Source organism: Aedes aegypti, chromosome 3, assembly GCF_002204515.2.
Source record: "Aedes aegypti strain LVP_AGWG chromosome 3, AaegL5.0 Primary Assembly, whole genome shotgun sequence".
NCBI lineage: Eukaryota > Metazoa > Arthropoda > Insecta > Diptera > Culicidae > Aedes > Aedes aegypti.
In genome coordinates, this window is record NC_035109.1 from 158,086,492 (window position 1) to 158,101,708 (window position 15,217).

Sequence of the window (15,217 nt, forward strand, 5' to 3'; positions counted from 1 at the left end):
TGAGTGCTATCAAGGTGAAAAATTCATTCTACTAGTCAAAATCAAGATGGCGTCAAAATCCAAGATGGCCGCCAGATTTTATCATTCTAAATAATACTCCTATTCTTCATCTGACTCGAAAAATACACCAACTATTGAAAACTTGTATCTTTGTTGTACAAAAAATGATGTTTGCATTGATTGCACTCGCCATATACGTCAAAATCGTGGAACATGTTTTAGAAAATCGTTCATTTCATAGGGTAAATACCATTGCACACCTAGTTTCTGTAGCCTATCTTACGCAATTTTTCCTCAGCTTTCTGATGGTGATCTCAGAATTCAAAACGAGCGGTGCGCTAATGGTGAAAAAACGATTTTTCTAACAAAATTCAAGATGGCGGCCAAATTCAAAATGGCCGCCGGATTTTTTTTAACTTCAAATGAAAGCTATATCCTTTCTCTATACGATGCCATTAAGTTTGGTATGTGTTCCAAGGGAAATATGAGACATATCACGTGAAGAAATACCCAAGATTTATCAAAAAATGGGCTTTTTTGCAAACTGTTTAGCTAGCTGGCGTACGAGGGGTCCACCAATTTGAGAAAACAAAAAGGACCACCCTAAAGTTTTATCGAAAGCTAGCGATCAGTGACATAAAATTGGAATTCTAACGATGGGTGCCGATGGCGGCCTGGTTTCAGCGAGAATTGCTCATGTGTTTTTGGCCTAAACTTAAACGTTTGACACTAATACTGGGACGAGGCTTTAGGACCCTATTCCCGCCTGAGAAATCTTGCTGTTATAAGGTTTTGACGTTTTGAAGCTTACATGTACACGACGAAACACGTCTTAACTTACACAGCGTAACAAAAATGACATTTTTGCGTGTCTCAAGGATCAAATTATGTGTCTCTAGTAGATTTGGGGTTTCCTAATCTGGTGCCATTCTCAGAAATGCTCCAGCACGTCACAATTTTTAGCTACAGGTCGCCAAAGTTGTATAAAACACTGGTTTTATTAAAGTTTACATGAAATTTAAAATACAATTTATCAAACTTTTTTATAATCTAATCCACCAAACATGCAAAATAGAACTTAAACTTTCATTTCAGACATAATTTGATTGAAATTGCGCGATTAAATTTCGATTAAACCGATTTTTTCAACATGCTTGCAGTCTCCATACAAAATTCTTCGTTTCTTCTATATGGCAAAATATAACAATTCTCTAAACCATCAAAAATTAACTTTTCCGCATCGAAAGTATTACAAACTCTGATGATAAGTATTGTTATACATATTAAGTTTGAATTCTGTGGCAAATTAAGCCAATATATTACCTTACAAGCTGACAAACTTGCATGCAAGTTGGCTGAAATAGTCTTTTTTTTTTGCATTTCCAACAGTCAATATCTCAAAAACTAGACGTGCTATGATATTTCTGAAAACGGCAATGGATTCAGCAACCCTTAATTAAGTGAATAGCGGTATTTTGGTGCTGGAGACAAAAACGTGTTCCGCAGTGTTATTGGTCAGGGAGTTAAGTGCGTTGTCATCGTCCGACTAGATCGAATCTCGGCCAATCAATTACGGTAGAGAGACCGGTTTCCTAACCTTCCGTCAGTCGCTCAAAAAAAAGTTACACCAGCGGTCGCTTCGTGTACTGAGTACACGCGGAGCAATTTTTATTGTCAATCTAAAGCTAGGCAAGATAGAGTATTGATGTCTTCGGCAAATTTCATCAATTCAACGGTACCAATCGGTCAGTGAACAAATGAAATTTTTAAAACATCCTCACCCTTCAGTGGCCGTCGGAATGTGTCCCGGCGGAACTGATGAAGTGGACATTTCGCAATGCAACATCTCGAACACAAATATCTCAGGATCTAGAATTTTTAGCAAGATGGTGTCTTCGGCAAAGTTGTTCAGTAGATCAAGGACTAACATGTGATAGGCTGCTTGTTTCGGAATTCTGTCACCAGTTGGCGCTAGTGAGTATGTAATTTTTCAAACATGGATATCTCAGGATCCTGATTACCTAGAAAGATGCGGACTTCAGCCAAGTTGTTTAGTAGGTCAAGGACTATCATATTATAGGCCATCTAACTTGAAATTCTGTCATCAGATGGCACTAGTGAGCATGCAATATTTCAATCACGAATATCTCATGATTGCGAATTTTTAAGAAATAAGATGTTTTTGGCAAAATTGTTCGATAGTTCAAGGACTAATATATGATGATCTATTTAATTCAAAATTTTTGCACCAGATGACGCTAGTGAGTTAGACATTTTTTGAACACAGACATCTCAGGATCCCGATTACCTAGAAAGTTGACGTCTTCGGCAAACGTATTGAGTACGTCAAGGTCTAGCATATGATAGACCACCCAACTAGAAATGCTACCACCAGATGGCGCTAGTGAGCATGCTGTATATTGATCGCGGCAATCTCAGGATAGCAGTACCATACCGAAATACCGTAATGTGGGTCCGGGAAGATAAGGGTCTGAGGCCAAGGATAATGTCGATGCACTGTACACCACTTGAGCAATTCAACGAGAATTGCTCAATTACAGTGCATCGGCTGATTTTCGTGGGTCGTCGTTGGTGCGGCAACCCCATACTGCCTGAGTTACGTTCTCAGGCGTCTGTTTGCCGATTTCCCTATTGTAAAAAAAAATCTCAGGATAGCGATATTATAGCAAGATGGTGTCTTCAGTAAAGCTGTTAAGTAGATCAAGGACGCAGATATCTTTGGATCCTGATTAAGTGTCCATCCCGGGACATCCCGAGACAAAAAATCCAGGGACTTAACAAATTTCGGGATTTCCCGTTTCCCGGGGTTATATTTTTGATATCCCGAGAATCCCGGGATTCTCGAAATGTACGTAGAATTTGATGAAAACCACAAAATTTCAATAAAAAACAATGGCATTTTTCCTCACTATTAGCCTTATTTGATAAAAAGAAAAGCATAATGAAAAAGAGAATAAACGAGTAATTATTTTCATGAAAAGATCAATTTACCAAGTAAGATACACATATTTTTATTTGTCTAGTTGCAAAGATTTAATGCTTTTCTTTGCAACATTATCCGCTTTTTAAAGCCTATGCTGAGATAACAAATTTGAAAGGACACCTAAACTGCCGCAAATCGCAAGTCAGTATCATCTGTAAAAAGTAGACATTAAGAAAATTTACTGAGAAGTTTTCAATCTCGTTTTCCATACAAATATTCAATAAATTCCAGGAGATTGGAACATGTTTCATCCTCAATGTATCTTTCATAATTTGATTTTCACTCCGTAACCTTTCTAAGAAAAAAATATAAGGATGACCAAATAACGATTTATTTTTGTGTTGCACTCGCTGATTGATTGATTGATTGACTGATTGTTTGATGATTAAGTTTGTCATTTGATGACTCCCCATGGTATTAACTCCAATTTGTCAAAAATGTCGAATGTGACTGTTTTGCAGTTAAGGGCAGTATAGTTTTTATGACTTTTCAAATGTTTGAATCAAATGGCTTCAACATTGTGACATGAGTTTTTATCATACATAAGTGTTATAGAGAATTTGAAAAAATCCATAACGAACCCGTAATTAATCAAGCTAAATTTTAATTTTTGTTAGGTTACTTTATCAAAATAAGAAAATGTTATCTGAAATGTGATTTGCTATAATTACCACATTATTTCGAAAAGTCACATTATCTGTTTATTTCAATGAAAAAAAAAACTGTGTTGTTAATAATAAATCTTCGAGCTAGTACACGACACTGAAGACGGCCTTACAGTTGAGGTCGAAATACGCGTATCTGTCAAAGGATACAAACTCTAGTGGAATTAAATGGTATAGTACTAAATTCGGGTTTTTCATCTACGTGTGTTAAATTTGTACTTCCATTTCAACCGAAATGCTTATTTAATTGAAAATTTGATAAATCCCGGGATCCCGGGATTTCCCGGAACAAGCAAAGATTTTTGTCCCGAATCTCGGGACGAGCAAAATGGCTGGGAAATGGACACTCTAATCCTGATTCCTAAAAAAAAGGTGAAAAAAATGAAATGAAGGACCTTTCAAAAATCAACTAACAGGTGGCGCTAGTGAGCATGCATATTTATGATTACTAAAATCTGAGGATCCCGATCAAAAGATGAAGTTTTCGGCTAAATGGTTCAGTAAATCAAGTACAAACTTGTGATGGGCCTCACTTGATTCGGAATTCTTCCGCTAGATGATGATACTGAGTATGTTGTATTCCTAACCCAAATATCGGATCGTGATTGCATAATCATGGAAATGATGTTCCCAACAAAGTTGTTTATTCTGTCCAAGGCTAAGGTATGTTTAACATATTATAATTAATTTGATTCGAAACTATGCTACCAAACGGCGCTATTCAGCATGAAAATTCCATAAGTAAATACTTCAGAATCTTAACTACAGTCAAATTTCCAGTCGATATTTAAGGGATCATCGACTCATGGAAATATTGAGTCATGGAACAGATATACTTTGGAAAGCTGATTGAAGGGTGCATCATAGTAACCATGATTATTGTTTTTGTTTCAAGTATTGTTTCATGAGTCGATATCGATCTATGGAACATCGATTCATTGAGGTTTGACAGTATTTAGAAATATTGCGTTTTCTGTTCTCTTCACAAACTGTGTTGGATTTTCCTTGAAACAAATATTATTCAACTGCCTCCGGGCTTCTATTATTGCTGTTTGCGTTTGACGTGCAAGTCCAGTCTTAGTGAGCTTCAAATGCAGTAACCTATGGATCACCGCCAATCCAGCAAAGAAAATCAAATTTTGACTTCGCCTTCCTTGTTAAAAATCTAACCGCGTTTGGTGTTCCCGCATTTGATATTTGCATTTCAAACGCATATAGCAATATGAAAACCATGAGAAATCTTGGATAAACAGGTTAGGAAATACAGTTAGGAATTATATTTATTTTCCTTTCTTTATCAGCTGCACCAGTATAAACAATGTTTATAAAAATCGTCCTCCTATTCACTTTTGACATATTTTTTTTATAGAATTGAGTCTTCGTCGAGTCTAGTACACGATACGGAAGACGGGCTTACAATGGAGATCGAATTACGCGTATCTGTCAAAGGATACACACTCTAGTGGAATTAAATGGTACAGTACTAAACTCGGCTTTCATTCATTTCAAGGTATTTTACTACACTACTTGAAGTTCAGGATTATCAAGAAAGTAGGGTTTATCCACAGAATTTGTTTATATAGAGAAGCGCGAATACTGGATCAAGGAACTGTCAAACGCGGTTCCAATCGAGCAATAAGCCTTTTCACGAGATGTTTCAAATAAACTGATTCGGAAGGACTTTGACAGTCTTGTATGGAAATGACGATCCCATGTATGCACCAGTCCTCCACCGATAGATTCCGAGATTCGATATTTAAAATAACCGAATTATCAGCTCTTTAGGTTTTGGCGAAATGTTTCGTTGAGGTCGGAGACATAACATAAGTGTGTATGGATCTTCACCTATATATCACCTGTTTATCGCGTAGATATAGTGCGTCTTAATTGAGGAGAACTGCTTTGCATTTTACGAAGTCTTTTCACGCAACATAGTCAATGTATTTATCAGAAGTTCGATTAATAGGCTACATATAAAAATATGCGTGGTTTTTTGATTCGGTTGCATGTTCCGGTGGGACCCGCAACGGAGTCAAGACCAATCGTGTTCGGTTCGTGTTGATCAAGTGCGAAAAGCTTCGTGTTCAGCCGAGGATGAAGTACTGGTGAGATCGTCTCATGCTTATGATATTTCATTTTTATCGTTGCTTTAAGTAGCTTTTTTTTTTTCAAACAAGCTATGAATGGTTCGTCATTACCTGTGTCGACAATACCCTTATTTCTGTTACATACACTTTAAAAATACACAATCCTTTCTGTCTTCGTCATTACTAAAAATAACCTTTGAATAGTTCGATATTATGAATGTCAATTTTTTTATAATTACTTTCAATATATTTTTACTGCGATACAAAAGTGCAACACTAGTTTTAAGTTTCCTATTTTCCCTCCTAATCCATGGATCGCATCACCGACCAAAAGTGACAGATCTTTTTCCTCCCTCACTGACCACACCTGTCCCGTGATGATTGTGGAGATGCAGAAGTATTCTCGGTCTTTATAAATAACGATCACTACACAATAACGTTCCTTACCCTTCCCAACTGACTGTAAGGACTTGGCCGGCGCGGTTATTGATCAATAATATGAGAGCTGCTAAAAATGCACTTCGAGAATATGCGGAAAATCCCATTCCTTATTGATTTGGTCGAAGTGCAATTCTTACCGGTTCGGATCAATCACGGAGTAGCAACCATTGACATGTACAGTCAATCTATGCTATGCTATGCTAAGTCTTCGATGATATTGGGACAATGTTCACAAACAGGGCTGGCAATCCTATTTTGTCGATGAAGCAATGCAGCATGTGGGATTTTCCCATTCACAAGCGGATAATAAATTGATTGTTATTTCAAAGTGAGTCCTGGTGAACTGATGTTACTCCAAACTCTGGGCCAAATTGTGTTGGGATGTTCCTGCATAACCTTCAGTTTCGTCAATTTTTCCCGGTTGCTGATGGATTTTCCTGAAGTCTTTTAGGAATATAAGGCACTGCTTTGCTATTGTTAAACAAGGGTACATAGCAGGAATGGCAGCTAAATCTGGTGGATTCTGCAGGTACTGAGTATAAGAACTAGCAAACGGCATTTGGTCAATTTCTTTCAGAAACTTTCTCAGATAAAGCTTCCTATGTACGAGGTCAGTCTTCCAACAGCTTGGTTTGGAATTCTGATTACAGAGGCTAAGAACCATAATTTGGACGTAATGAAGTTGTTCAGCACTACCACTTTCTGTTTATTTTAAACAATTTTATAATAAAATTATATACCTTCAGTATTGGACAAAACATATGCAACTTTTACGATTTTCCATACAAAATGGTCAACTTTCGTAAGCTTGATCTCAGTTATTTATTGACCGATTTGAATGAAATGTTCACAGATAACTTGAATGATTTTTCCAATCACGAGTTGAGAAGAAATATCGATCTCGTTAAAGTGTAATTTTCTTCGAAAAATTCAAAACTATTTATCTGAAAATCTTACGGCCCTACAGAAAAACTGTTTTCAGAAAAACTTTGCTGAAGATACAATTAAGCTATTCCTTCAATTTGTTTAGTTATGTTAATTATAAAAAAATCGTCAAAAAAAATCACTTTAGATAAACCGTTTTTGCTCTTAAACTCGTCACTCAGAAACATAAATTAAAATTCAAATTATTTCAGAAACACCGTGAAATGTTCAATCAAATTGGTTCATAAATGACTGAGATCTAATCCTCTACAGTTGACCATATTGTATGTAAAATCGAAAAAGTTGCAGATGTTTTGTCCAATACTGTACATATCTGTGCATTTCAAATATATCTATCGTTTACTGGTGAGTTGCAATCTTGGTGGCAATAAAGATGTCGCGCTACACGAAAAGTGTTCATCTGCAACACCAATCCATCCAGAGGTGGATCGTGTTGAGTTGAAGGAGAGCGAAAGAAGGAAGACACAAAAGTCTGTTTTGACAGCTCTGCAGAAAGCGCGCACGCACGGAAAGAGCACCAGTAGGCTGGATTTGAAATGATCGATTATTATTATTTTTACGCTATGGACCGATGCACGAGTTCACTATCTGACGTTTGAGCGGTGCCTTGTTATTTACGTGACCATGGCAACGAGTGAATTCGGCACCGCTCAAACGTCAAATTAGTGAACTCGTGCATTGGTCCATTGGATGTTCTATGGTTTAGTTGATCGATGTAAAAGTTTGTTTTAAAAGCAGCTCCACCTATTTTGCAACATGTTGCCGTGTACAAAATTAGACAACATATCTCATTTAATTAAAATGATTTTTAATTATAGTCAGTGCACAAACAAAAGGGGGAGAACGTTTATGCTGGTTGTGCATCACGAAACAATCTCAACTTAAAGCAATGCTTGTTGTTGGTTCATGTCGAAGGATCAACATGTTCGGCTTAACGAATTTTATTTTAAGTATCGAATAACACCACATGCAATTAAACTAGTATGTGATTACAATTAAGGGTATGCGATATGATTTTTTTCCATGTCGATACGAAACGAAACGATACGCGGAATATCTTGCGCTGATAATGACGAAACGAAACGAAATTTTTAAATGTTTCGTGTAACTCGATACGAAATCAAATATCTCACGGAATTTTTCGAAACGAAACGGAATTTTTAAATTTGTTTCGAGGAATACACGTTTAAGTTTTTTTTCTTGTCAAAAGCTGGAAATTTGACCATAGGCATAAAAAACGTATTTTTAAATCCTCTACTATATGGAAACCTTAGTGTTGCTCAGCGGAATCCTTACATGTTTTGGTAAGACTCTTTACTGTTTACATTTACATACATACTGTTTGTTTGAATTTCTTTTAATAACTTTATATGGTTTCATTTCAACATATCTGACATTCACACAAGGCAATGAGTGGGTTTAATTTAAATGTTACAACTAAGAAGTGGGTCGAAAAGCAGTTACAAACATTTAAAACAATCTCAAAAATATTAAGAGTAGCCCAAAATTAATTTGATTTTTAGAAATGCCTTACAATTTTTTTAATCATGTGGATGTGATGTTATGCTAATATATACCGTAAAACGGGGTAACTTTGATAGTTTTTCGAAGAAAATTTGAATATTCATGCATGCTGTTTCAAAGAATTTTAATTCATATTTTTAAAACAAGTACTGGTATCCTAACTATCGATTCCAGTTGATAGATTTCCAAAAGATTTATTCTTAATGGATGTATAATTTTTCATATAATCGAAAGTCGGTTTTCTGTTTTGGGGTAACTTTGATAATAGAGCATCACTCGAACAAAATTGAATGAATTACAGAACATTTATAGGGCGTTGCATATCTTTAGGCGTTTAACGCTATATGGAAATTTCTGACTTAGATTACAAAAATGGTCCCAGTTTGTAAAAATTGTATTCGCTAAGAGTTTTGAGACTGAATTCGAGTTCTGCTAAAACTAGGCTATTAAGTATAAGTGACGAATTCATTATGACTTCATCAAATAGTGATCGTAGAACAGATTGTTTGAGAGTATTTCAAAATTGCTAAAATCTTATAAATTTTCCATATATGCATATAAAACCTCAAATGTACTTAATTCCAACGGAAATAGCTTTAACATGGAGTGTCATAATTATACTCTTTACTTTTGCATTTGTTTTGCTTAACAGATTAACAGGAACTTTGTAATTTCGTTTAGTATGTTGAGAGTCTCGCATTATCAAAGTTACCCGCATTAGCAAAGTTACCCCGTTTTACGGTACCATAAAACATGGAATAATGATATTCATTTTTTTACTGTACTGTATGCTTTGTGGCATGAATGAATGAGATAGGGGACACAAATCGATAAGTGATCATGAAAACACTAAACTGAGAAGCAGACTCTGTCCCAGTTGGAACATAACGCCAGAAAGAAGAAGAAAAATAAGTAGAACAGAGGAGTCATTGGAATATTTGCTTTAGTATTTGCTGGATTATTGAATTAAATTAAATTTTAAAGAATCCATCAACACATACCGTAATCCGGAGTATCATTGATCAGCGGGGTAAGATTGATCGGAATGACCCATCTCATAAAAAGTTCGCATTATCATTTATTGATGAAAGATTTCCAAATCATGAATGGTGCTTCTCTTTCTTATATTCATGAGCTGATAAAAGTGAAGATTTTTGCGAAAATTGCTTTTACATTATGCGTAAATTTGGCAACTTTTCGAAACAAAGATTTCAATGGTTAAGGATGACACTACCAAACATTCATGTCTCACATAAGTTCTGCAAATGATATGAGCAGGGGAAATGCGGTTCTTACTAAAAACAGCATCGATGAAAACGATTCCGTTGTCAAAACTTTCATTAGTATGTTCAATTAGGCAACATCACCGAATTACTGTTAAGAATGTAACTTTCCCTTAGGAAATTGCCTACCTTTAGGCGTATTCCGTGGTTCGAGATGTTTTTAATTTTAAAATAACTCAAAAAGTAAATGACTTGTAACCATTTGACCTTCAAATTCGACTTCAGAGGCCATGATTTTGTAGGTAACGACATTTTCAATATTACCGAACGTTGTATACATAGGTGATCAATGTTACCCCATATCAGCCAAATAAAAAAATCACTTTAAACATTTTTTTTAACATGCTCAAACTTTTCAAAAAGCAAAATAAAGTATATAGTCACGAGCTATGGGTGGCAGTACTTGTTTTAAAAATATAAAATTTGCAACTATTGCATTTTCGAACCAAATATTTAAGAAATATTCAAAAAAAGTAAGAGGTTGTTTCCCAGATACAACCGCCAAATTGACGTTGGATAACGTTAGCTTCTTCTATTTCCTGGCTTGAGACAGTCACGAACTCATGAAAGATTTCTACTGACAAAAACCTCAATTTTCATACTATTTGTTGCATGTCAATTCTGACCTATTATGGATATTGTGTGTTATTTGGTTGGTTCGGTTAACACTTCAACACCGATAGAATCGGTCGATGGAAGAAGGACCATGAGCGGTAACTCTTGCTCCACGCATGATCTTCTAAGATTGGTTGCTTTAGTGGATTCCGAGGCCAGTTTGAGGTTGAGGTACTTCTCCATGAAGTTCGCGAACTCCATGTTCTCCTCTTTGCTCCAATCGATGTTAAAGTTGCCAGTCACGATGATTGGCATGATCTCCTTTTGATACTCGAAGAAGTTTCGCACCATGAAGAACTTCTTCTGCTTCGTCGTGGCAAATCTGCGATTCCAGAGCTCCGACGTCATGGTCCTGCAGGAAGCGAGAGGCCTAACTGGTCGGTTTGTTTGAGGATATATCAGCATCATACCGAAGGGCATCCAGCTGGCTCGTCGTATCCGTGGAGAACGCGCTCAAATTGAATTGCAGCACAATTTCAAATAAAACGGCCCTTTTCAGGGTCATAACAATGCATTCGACGTAAAAGTGTTACAACTAGAGACATTTAATCTATTACTATTAATTGATTAATTAATTTATTTACTTATCTTTCATTATTTCGGTTAAGACTAACTAACGGATAGAAACTGCAAACAAAATTCTACCTAGGTTCCTGTCACTCGGGTGCCGGCGGTAAGCACAATGAGAATTTTATTTCTTGGCACAGTGATTCTCGAAAAGCATTATTTAGCCATGATTAGTGATTGCATGCAAATGACTGACCAAAATTTGAATCAATCACATCCAATCATCAGTAGTGTCGCTCTTCGCAGTGGATAATTCTCATAACTCTTTCAAAATGAAATTATCGTCCTGAAAAGGACAGTTGGGGGTAGTCACCGTCGATCGAACTGTGTTTTCATTTCATTGTTAGACAGAAACACACCAAAAGATTACCGATGGACGCGTTCTTCACGAATTCGATGGGCTAGCAGGATGCCCATGGTCATGATGAGCGATTTCGCGGAACCCGCAGCTTTTAGCTTGGGAATAAACAGCAGCAGCGACGAACATGTAAAATTTATTCCGATAGGGTCCATCTCCGGTTGCTGGTGCGCACGTGGCTGATTGAAGTTAGGCTGGCTGACGAAAGTGTATAAAATATCGCTCAATGATATCTGTGCCCATCTCAGCTAAAAAGCAGGCTCTGTCCCAGTGAGGACGTCATGCCAAGAAGAAGAAAAAGAAGAAATGTTCGATCCCCATCGGAGCACGTGGTTTCTTTTCGTAGTTTCAATTTCAATTTGCATATTTGACACGTGTGTCGGCGTGTACATGTAAACTTCAAAACGTCAAAACCTTATAACAGCAAGAAAAATTGTGCTTTTCTATGCAAAATAAGACATACCTCGATATTTCCTAATTTTTCAATAGTTTAGTCATGAAAATCAATAGTTTTCAATATTGGAGTAGATTCGTAGAAACATTTCCAATCGATTGGTGCAAGAATCTTGGAAATCTATCCGGGCGTTAGTAAGTTATTAACAGTTAAAATCTAACCACTTTTCGTGACGCGAGCGATTTTTCGTTTTTCGAAATTGTACCCCAGTATGTTGCCGTAAGACGTTATCCAACGTCAAAAAAATTATCAATGTTACCCCAGATTACGGTACCTAAGAAATCAATCAAGATAAATTTAAAAGAACTGCAAAAGTAATAAACTCCAAGAGATATTGCGGCAGCAACTTAACCAGGATTGCCTGTTGGTGTTAATTTGGAAGTTCCTAATACATTTTCTGGAAAAGCCTTGAATAAACTGTGAATTAGTTCTTGGAGGGATCAAATTTGGACGAATCCCATCCCCGAGATAGTCACTAAAAATTTCAGTGACGACTTCCTTCGGAAGGGAAGTAAAGCCGTTGGTCCCGAGATAAACTAGCCCAGGGCTAAAAATCTCGTTAATAGAGATAAAAAAAAAATTTGGACGAAAGCAAACTTCTAGAGTAAACCTTGTAGAAAATACTGAAGGCATTTCTACTATTTTGAAGAGCAAATACTGGAGAAATGATCCTATTCCAAAATCTGTGAAGGAATTTCTGGACGATTTCTGGAAGAATTAAGGATTGTTGATATTATCTCATTTTCAGATTCTTTGTTTAAAACTTGTAGTCACAAAATCACATTTTCACTAAATTTTGAGCCTCGAGAGTATTTTAAAAATATTTGAAAATTTCGAAAAAAAAAAGTTTTGAACCTGGACTACATAGCATAGAGGAACTGCAAATAAGGCTGACAAGTTCACCCATGTTCGTTCAGACAATCCGTCTTTCAATGAGCTAAATTTAATGTTTGGCTCATTTTTTTTCTCGGGATTTAGATGTTCTTCTTCTTCTTTCTGGCGTAACGTCCCAACTGGGACAAAGTCTGCTTCTCAGATTAGTGTTCTTATGAGCACTTCCACAGTTATTAACTGAGAGCTTTCATTGCCGATTGACCATTATTGCATGTGTACATCGTGTGGCAGGTACGAAGATAGTCTATGCCCTGGGAATCGAGAAAATTTCCTTTACGAAAAGATCCTCGAACAGCGGGATTCGAACCCACGACCCTCAGCATGGTCATGCTGAATAGCTGCGCGTTTACCGCTACGGCTATTTGGGCCCCGGGATTTAGATGTGCGAAAATCAAAAAAAAAAAGTTGCGCTTTTCCATTGTGAAATACCCTAGGTACCCCACCAAACTTGAATCTATATCCGGAACCAATTTTGATGGTGCATGCAATGCATGAATCAAATTTATAACTGATTTGGCGAAACTAGAGAATTTTGAAACTTGATGTCTGTATTGAAAAGGTTAAGACTTTTGCCTTGCGGCATTTGGCTTCTAATACTTGTAATGATATATTATCAATATTCGCATTTTTTTTTAATTGGGGTCGTGAGGAAATTATGACACGTTATAAGAGGAGAGAGGAGTTGGTGGTGTGGTACAGCGTGAATAAACCTAGATTCACTTTTCGATAAAAAATAATGTATGCATCTTCCTTGTTTAAGGTGAATATAAATCGAAGGCATACCTCAGAATTTCAAGAGAAAAAATCTAACGAACTCGACAGCGGTTCAAGCTGAACACTTGATCGATTGGCCATCGAGTAACCAATCGATAGAGTTTTCAGCTTGAATGTACATCTGGTTCTTTAGATTTGTGCTCTTGAAGATTTGAGGTGTGGCTTTGGATCACCCAAATCAACGCGATTTTTTACGGTGACAGCGACAAACAATCGCTGCGATTTCGCTGCTACATGTAGAGTTTTTGGAACAACATCGAAATCGCGGCGATTTTTTGTCGCCATCGCGGAAATAATCGCGTTGGTTTGGGAGAGCTGTTCTTATGCTGTGTTAAAAGTGACGTCATAGCGGGAAAGCAAGAGAGAGAACTAATGCGCGCGCATCAATAATCTGCACCACCTGAGCAAATCCAGAACATCAGGGACTCACGCTCCGCAGTTTTTTTTTTTTACATTTGTGTATAAACAGTTTTTGGGATATATTAACGGATTTGCTCAACAGGACACGCGATGTTTCCCGGAGGAAACCGTGGTTTTGCTTTCTTCATTCTTATGGAAGATAACATTGCGATAGTTCATCAAACGCAGTTGATCCTTTCCTGGGCTATTCGCCGCGAGGAATTTAGGACAAATTGGCGTTTTTGGAAACTTTACAACGGCAGTGCAGTTTATCATATCCTGCGGACCTGAGACGAGACTCGCGGAGACGGTCTTCTTTTTCTGCGATTGCTGAGTTTTTTTTTATCTTATTCCACTCAGTGTTTACATCAATCATGCGCAAGCCGTTCAAACTTGCACATGAACATCTCAGCAAAAACCTATTGCGTTTGCATCCCACCGAAGCATAAACGGCCTTTTGAGTGAAATTTCATGCCAGTAAACCTACCAGACATTATGAATAAATAGCCTTGTGCCAAGATTTATTAGCATCTTTGCTCCGCTAACTGAGGTTTTTAATAACAGTTTATTTCGAATGCAATACTTGTCACCTTTTCAGCCGTAAAATCGCATTTGACGTTTCGTGACAGCGGAATCTGGGCTGCATATGGCGTTGATATTTTTCCTCTTCGCGAGTCTCTCTCAGCTGCGGACCAGTCAATACTACAGTCATCCAACAGTTATGGATAGCACACAGATATGGATCAAAGTTGGATTAAACGGAGAATATCTCATCAAATAGAGTAGCAATTACGCAGAACCTATTTTACCTACGCAAACCAGCATCGCAATCAACAATAACATGCTTTAACACTTTTGTTCCATTCGTAGGACATAAAATTTCATACATATGCTTAGAAGCGTCGATTCATATTTGTGGGGCATTGAAACCCATACCACAGTTGGTCAGTGTTCAGACAGACCGGACTAGATATTTTGGCGTTCTAAAGATACGTTAAGGATTCAATCAAATGTGATTTTTCCTATGCTATTTTTACACAGATGTATCATCAAATAGATAAGTTCCATTATTACAGCCAATAACACAAATATTTGGATATTTCGCATGCCTGGGAAACGTTTTTCTGGAATCATGAAAAAAACACTTGGTTCAGTCTGTCTGAACTAGAGGGTCTTGTTTCCCGGACTTCAAAAAATCCCGGGATTC

The 15,217-nt window shown here is 37.0% G+C and overlaps 1 protein-coding gene across 6 annotated transcripts in view; it reads left to right on the forward strand.

The window, feature by feature from the left end:
- The window catches only part of LOC5574550 (ras-specific guanine nucleotide-releasing factor 2), a 714,561-nt gene that overhangs the window by 448,403 nt on the left and 250,941 nt on the right, over nucleotides 1-15,217 (forward strand). The gene's annotated exons all lie outside the window — the stretch shown is intronic.